The sequence below is a fragment of the Camelus bactrianus genome, chromosome 1 (genome assembly GCF_048773025.1).
Source record: "Camelus bactrianus isolate YW-2024 breed Bactrian camel chromosome 1, ASM4877302v1, whole genome shotgun sequence".
NCBI lineage: Eukaryota > Metazoa > Chordata > Mammalia > Artiodactyla > Camelidae > Camelus > Camelus bactrianus.
The window spans coordinates 3,577,355-3,584,348 of record NC_133539.1 but is presented as its reverse complement, the minus strand read 5'-3'; the positions used below and the strand labels follow the sequence as shown (position 1 = coordinate 3,584,348).

The 6,994-nt window shown below is 48.3% G+C and overlaps 1 long non-coding RNA gene across 2 annotated transcripts; it reads left to right on the top strand.

Annotated features, from left to right (window-relative positions):
• The first annotated feature begins 3,344 nt into the window (after positions 1 to 3,344).
• LOC141573875 (uncharacterized) lies at positions 3,345 to 5,484 on the top strand. Of its 2 annotated transcripts, none has more exons than XR_012500340.1 (3): positions 3,345 to 4,021; positions 4,114 to 4,592; positions 4,935 to 5,484. It is a non-coding gene; the product is annotated as an uncharacterized LOC141573875 (long non-coding RNA). The 2 variants fall into 2 exon arrangements; XR_012500290.1 differs by having other exon boundaries at positions 3,345 to 4,028.
• The last annotated feature ends 1,510 nt before the right edge of the window (positions 5,485 to 6,994 follow it).

The window sequence follows — 6,994 nt, the reverse complement described above, 5'->3', positions numbered from 1 at the left end:
CATATGCAGTTGTAAACAATAATTCCCTCTGCCAAGTTTTTCCCCAGTGCTATCACTTTGGAAAACTTTGCAAACAAGAAAAATGTAAATACTGACTTTGGTACAATCCACCAACCTTATTCAGGTTTCCCCAATTTTATTTGTCCTTGTTGGTGAGTAATAAGTTCTATAAAATGTTATCACCTGTGTAGGTTCGTGTATCCCCCACTACAGTCAATATAGGGGACGTTCCAAGGCCCAAGAAGCCCTCTCATGGCCCTTTTATAACTGAACTCCCAAGCCCTGGCCATCACTAATCGTTCCTCTATTTCTAAAAATTGTGTTATTTCAAAATAGGTTATGTTAGTACATAGGAATCATACAGAGTGGCAGCTCATGGCTTTTTGCATTCGGCGTAACTCCTGGAGATTCATGTCTGGCTCTTTTTCACCGAAGTTTCCACTTTGAAAGTAAGATTTATTTTAAAATTACCCCAACAGCAAATCTAAAGCGTAGGGGGTCTTCCAACCTTTCCTAGAGAACCGTGTCTTTTTACAGGTAGAACAGATCACTTGAAAAGGAAAGATGTTTTTTCCACCTGTAGGGGAAAATAATCCCAGCTGGAATGCATTTGGACAGATACCTGGGTCAGAGGTCAAGAAGTGTAATTACAAACTTTCACACCTGAAAAACACTCATTAGTGTATGACTGTGCAGTGAAGGAAGACTTATTCTTGACCAAATGAGATAAATAATGGGGGCAGGATGGGGGAGACAAGAGGGAGCATTTTAATAACATTAACTGTTTTTTTGTGTTAGTTACCTGAAAAGGAGAGGTTGATCTAAACCATCATCTATATAAGCCAGCAGCCACACTAGAAGCTCAGACTTGGCTTCTAAAGACCTTACCTTCCACTGGGCACATAATCTTATTTTACAGCCAGTGACCGAGCCCCACTTTCTCCTGGGACTTCTCTTTGGCAAGTGCTCACACACTGGATCACACAGGACAGTGCGTGTTCCAGCGCCTCCTGGGAAAATCAGGCAGTCACATCCTTTATGATATAATGTTGAAATCAAAATTGATCTCCTTGCAACTGGAGTGGGAAATAGTTATTTCAAGTTGGTTTGTCACAAATGGAACTATTTAAACTAACATTTAAAAAAATAAGTGGAATCCAAAATATATAAAGATAACCTGAAATACATAAACATAGTCATTATTTTGGAGGGGAAAAAATGAATTGAGTAGAAAATGAGTCATGTGTCCTGCTTCTGGCACCTTTCTCTAGACACCCTGCATATTCTAGAGTCTCACTGCAGGAAGTTCAGCGGCATTGGTGACTAACAGTCCACACCAGTCTAGTAATAAATCACACCAATTTCATTTATTTAATCACCTGCTTGCTTCACTCAACAAATATTTATGGAGTGTCTGCTGCAGGCTCAGCGTTGGGCTCCTGGGCCACGGAACCAGAGCCCACAGGGGCCTTGACAATCAGCCCCCAGCTGCGAGGATAGGGGCCAAAGATCCTGGCCAGGGCTGGGTGGACGGGCCCAGCTGCTCCTCCAACTTCACTGGGGTCCTCATCTCGGCCACTCAACCCATTCTGAGGGTCAGGTTTTCAATCTGTAAAAGGAAAACAAAGTCCCTAGCAGAAATCTTAAAGTCAGGTGGGTTAGAGACCCTCTGGGATTGATAATAGGAGAGTAATTGTTATTTATGTTAATGGTCATTGGTCATTGGCAGGAAAGATTGACATTTCCAAGTATATAAGTAACTTATATTGAGGAGGGTATGGCTTAGTGGTAGAGTAAATGTTTAGTGGTAGAGGGCATGTTTAGCATGTACAAGGTCCTGGGTTCAATCCCCAGTACCTCCAATAAAAATTAAATTAGTAAACCTAATTACCCCCCCCAAAAAAAACAAATAAACAAACAAAAGTAACTTACAGCTAGAAACAGACTCACAGAAATAGAGAAAAACCTAATGGTTACCTGTGGGGAGAAGAGCAATATAGGGGCAGAGAATTAAGAGGTACAAACTATTATGTATAAAACTATCTACAAGAACATGCCACACAGGGGATATAACCGATATTTTATAATAACTATAAATGGAGTAGAACCTTTAAAAATTGTGAATCACTATATTGTGCACCTGTAACTTATATAATATTCTACATCAACTATACTTCACCAAAATAAATTACTGATAAAAAAAGTTACTGTTTCAATATTTTCGGGGAGGAGGTAATTAGATTATTTATTTAGTTATAACGGAGGTACTGGGGATTGAACCTAGGTCCTTGTGCATGCTAAGCAAGAGCTCTACCACTGAGCTGTGCCCTCCCACAAGTTTCAATATTTTTTAAAATGTTACTGAAGTATAGATGATTTCCAATGTTGTGTTAATTTCAGTTGCACAGCATGGTGGTTCAGTTATACATATATATACATACATATATATATAATTTATCATTATAGGTTATTACAAGCTATTGACCATAGTTCCCTGTGCTAAACAGGAGGACCTTGTTGTATATCTATTTTATATATAGTAGTGGGTATCTGAAAAGCCCAAACTCCTAATTTATCCCTCCCTGACTCCACCCTGTTCCCCACCCCATAACCATAAGTTTGTTTTCTATGTTTTAATATTTTAATGATTATTTTAGCATTGTTTATTTTACAATGTGAGGAGATAAACCTTTGGGGTTACTCCATGGCCATCCAAGAAACCACGAAGACAGTTTAGATGTAGAAGATATCTTACCATTTTTGACAGAGAAAACTTGGTACTACATTAAGTTATGAGACTAAAGAGTCTAAAGAAAATATTTAGTCTTATTTTGTTATACGAATATGTAACATAAAAATGTAGCAAGTAACAGCGACAAACTATGTGAAAAGATGTAAAATGAACACCAAAAATCAGTTTGTTTAAATGATTTACCTTATTTAAAAAGGCACAAAATATAAAGGTCGTCATTTTTAAACTGTAGGTGTTTGAGCACTTGTAAGTTGTTTTTTATAAATCCTAACATACCATTTTCTGTATGCGATTAAGCATACAAAATTGAAATTTAAAGCTTTTCCTGTTAGCTTTAAAATACAATAAATCTTAACAGAATGTTACATAAGAAAATGCATACTGGATTGTTTTCCATCTTAATGAGCTGTTGCACATTTCTTAGTAAACAAAGAAATTTCATCTATACTTTTGTAAACAATCGTAGTCTCCGAAATGATTGAACCCACTACGTATCAATAATTTTTATAGCAATGAAAACTTTTAATCAAAGCATAAAGTCACTTTGAATATATTTTAGGTAAAAATAACAGTGGACCGATTTCAAGAAAAATATTGGGTGGGTAATAGTGCAAGGCACGCATCTCGCGCTGGAGAAGTGGTCGTGAGGACCATCGCGACCACGACGGTGGGGGCCGGGGTGCGGGCCGGGGTGCGGGGAGCGCGAGAAGCTCCGTGCGCGCAGACCGTGGGCGCCGGCGCGGGCGCAGCGCCAGGCACACGGCACAGGCCTCAGGAAGAAAGTACTTTTGTAAGCGGAGCCCGGAGGGCTTGACGCTCAGATAGGAGCGGACCCGCCGCGAAGCTGGGGTGAGCAGGGGAGGGGCAGCGAGGAGAGAAGAGCAGGCCCCCAGGGCTTCTCCTGGTCGTTCTCCCTAAGAATTCCTAAATCTGCTTCCTCCCACCTCGGCCCTCGCCAGCGCATCGCAACAGGCGGCCCCTCCGGTCCGGGGCCTCCAGCGGTGCCCGGCTGCGAGGTGATGTCCCCTTCCCCGCGTGGTCACCTAGCCCTGGGCGCGCTGACCCTGCGAGCCGGAGGAGGGCAGGGAGCTGCCTCTGCGTCCCCCGGGGGGACAGGCCGACCCCAGAGGTCAAGGACGAGGCAGATGCGAGGACTCTCCTGGGGCAGGGTCCCAGCGCCGCGACCGCGGGAGAGTTTGCGGGTCCCTGAAGAGGGGGCTCCCGCCGACGTGGGACCTCAAGGAGACAGTGCGCGCGCAGGGCAGGCAGGTACCAGGTGATGGAGAAACGGTGCCGGTTGTTACTACTTCTAGGGTGTGTGTCTGCTCCGTGAGGTTTAAACTCATCTTTGTCCTCCTCAGGGTCGCCGGAGCAGCGCGCCCCGTGACACAGTTCTCCTAGGGGAACGGCTTAGGTCCTGCAGCCAATATGGGACAGACCGAGCTCCCGGGGCCCAGAACGAAGCCAGCGCCTCTAAAGTCCTCGGGCTGGACGGGCTCACGGGGAGGGGGCAGTGGAGCCCTGGCCGCTGGGCGGTGTCCTTCCCTCCCTGCCCCCTCCTCTCCCTCTCCTCGGCCCCTCTTCCCTCCCCCGTCCCCGGCCCTCCCTTTCCCCTCCTCGCCCCTCCCGGCGGCTCCTCCCAGCCCTGCCCTCTTTCTGCCTGGCAGGCTCCTCCCCAGGATGGAGGCCTTACTCTCCTGGAACTGCCACTCCTGCTGCAACTTGCAAGGCTATTTTTGAGAATTCCCTGCATGATTTTAAGGTTCGCTGCTGCGATTCTGCCTCCATTAATTCTGCAAAAGTGATCTGGGAGAACAGGACACCAGGAGCAAGATTCCAGGCAAGGATTTCTACAGCCGCCCCAGGAGTTTGGGCGAGAAAGGAAGGAGGGGGGACTGACTCCCAATTTCTGGCTTTTCTCAACAAGTATGTCCTTTTTACACAATCTCCCTTTTGAGAGATGCCTTCTGTGACCCTAGCAGTCCTGTCTCTGTTCTCCCTGGGTGTCCTCTTGTAAGGCCATTTTTGGGCCCTGCCCTGGGGACGCAGCATCAAGAGGCCCTCTGGTCGAGCACTTGCTGGTTGGATTATACTCATAACATTGCTCCGCGCTTTCATCTTTAAGTGCCGGGCTCCTTAAAGCCCCGTCTAGACCCTCTCCTCCCTCCCTCTTTATCCTTAGGTGACCTCATCCAGGCCCAAGGCCTCAGTTCCTGTCTATTCAACAAAGAATCCTATGTTTATAACTCCAGGCCAGTGCTCTCCTCTGAGCTCCAGACCCCAAAATCCAGCATGGCCCCCACCCTGGAACGTCTCTAAGGCACCTCAACACATGTGAGATGAGCCTGTGATTTTCATCCCCCAAATTCATCCTTTCAGAGTCCCCATCTCTGTGAATAAACTGCCTTCTGTTCTGAAGACCAGGAACCAAGAAGTATGTGCAGAACCTCATTCACCTTCCATCCCACAAGACCCAGTTGGTTGCCAACAGCCCCATCTTAGGCCTGGATAAGAGGCCTGCTCCAAAGGCCCCTGTCTGAACTTCCTTGGGCCTGCCCATCTACACAGGGCCAGGAGGTACCCACCCTCCTACGTCAAGCTCTGGGCACCTGCCACCCTGGAATTCCCAGCCCAAATGCCCCCAAACTCACCTTTCAACCCCTGCATGGGTCCATCCTCCAGAGCGCGGCCCCCTGCTGATGTGAATCCCCCAAGGCCGAGGCATGGCTACGGGAAGCTGTTTGCAGGGGATAGGGTGGGGCTTAGGGTGGGGCTGGGGGTGGGCCTGGGAGGCCTCTGTCTGTGTGCCACGAAGCTGGAGTGGGACAAAAGGAGGGGCTGGACTCCGGCCCTCCAAGGTGTTGTGAAGGTGTGTTTGTCAAAGCAGAAGGACAGAGCACATTGTATTTAACATTTTCTTAGCTTAATTTGTAATTTCCAACAATTTAGACAATTAGCACATAGATTTCAACCTGTGCCTTCCCCTGGCAGAAATGTTGGCATAGTCTGATCACCAAGACACTAGCTCGTCCCTCCTGAGAACCTCTTAAGGGAACTCCTCTGCCCACGCCAGCTCCGGGGCCCGAGTCCCACAGCCGTTTGGCTATTTCCGAGCAGAGTCCTCACAGCCCCTCTCCGGTCTTCAAGCCATAGCTGATGGTTTGAAATCATAAATCCAACCTACTGCTTTAGGACAGAAACGGGCCTCCCCTTCCAGCACCACCCTCTGGTCTCCACCACTGCTCTTGGTCTTGGGCGGCCCCTCCCCCACCCCACTTCTCCCAGCTCCTCTAACTGAGGCTCCCCAGGGCCTTTGCACAAACTGTCCTGTCTGTCTGGAAAGTTCAGCTGATGCCTGGTTTACTCCCACTCAACCCATCTCTCGGTCTTCACCCAAGTCCCAGACATGGTCACATACCTCTTTTACGAGCTCACGGGGCATGTGGCTAAGCGTCTCATCACGTTTATTGGGGGGCTGCTGATGAATTCCTGGCTCTTCCACTCTGGGCCTTGTGGGGGCAGTGTGGCCTGTCTCCTCCCCCCCCCCCCCCCCCCCCCCGGCAGAAGCCCGTGTCTGACTCCGTCCCGCCCACCTGTCCAGGTTCATTGCTGACACCACCCCCTCCTTGTCCCTGTCATGGGCCTTTTTGTTCTTCTGTCACCCCGGCACCTCCTTCCACAGACCCTCTGCATGTGTAGCTCCCAGTCCTGGGATGCTTTGGCCCTAATCCTCAGTCAGCCTCACCTGCCTTCATCGCTTTCTGTTCTGTGTCACCAAGGCCTTCCAGTCTATATCAGCACTGCCCCACTCCAGCTGACGTCACCCCCACGGAGCCACACGGGAGGCTGGGGGCTTTGTTATCCCTGCTGACACTCACCCTTGGTGAGTTCAGTTATTCAGGAATGAGTCCTGCTTGGGCTGTCCCCAGAGCCCCCCAGTGCCTGGGCAGTACAGTGCAAGCTCCCTGAGTCAGAAGCCCCCAAACCCCCCCTCCCCACCACGCGCACCTTTAGTGTCTCAGCGCTCTTTCTCCGGCGTGCTTAGACAAGAGGTGCCCAGCAGTTCTGTTTATTAAGTTGGTTGGGATCAAACAACTCAAAAAGCCTTTATGGGATAATGGTCTGGCAGGCCATCAAGATGTTAAGCATAGAATTACCATATGACCTAGCAATTTCTCTCGTGGGTATAGACCTGAAAGAATTGAAAACAGTAATTCAAACAAGAACTTGTACTCAAGTGTT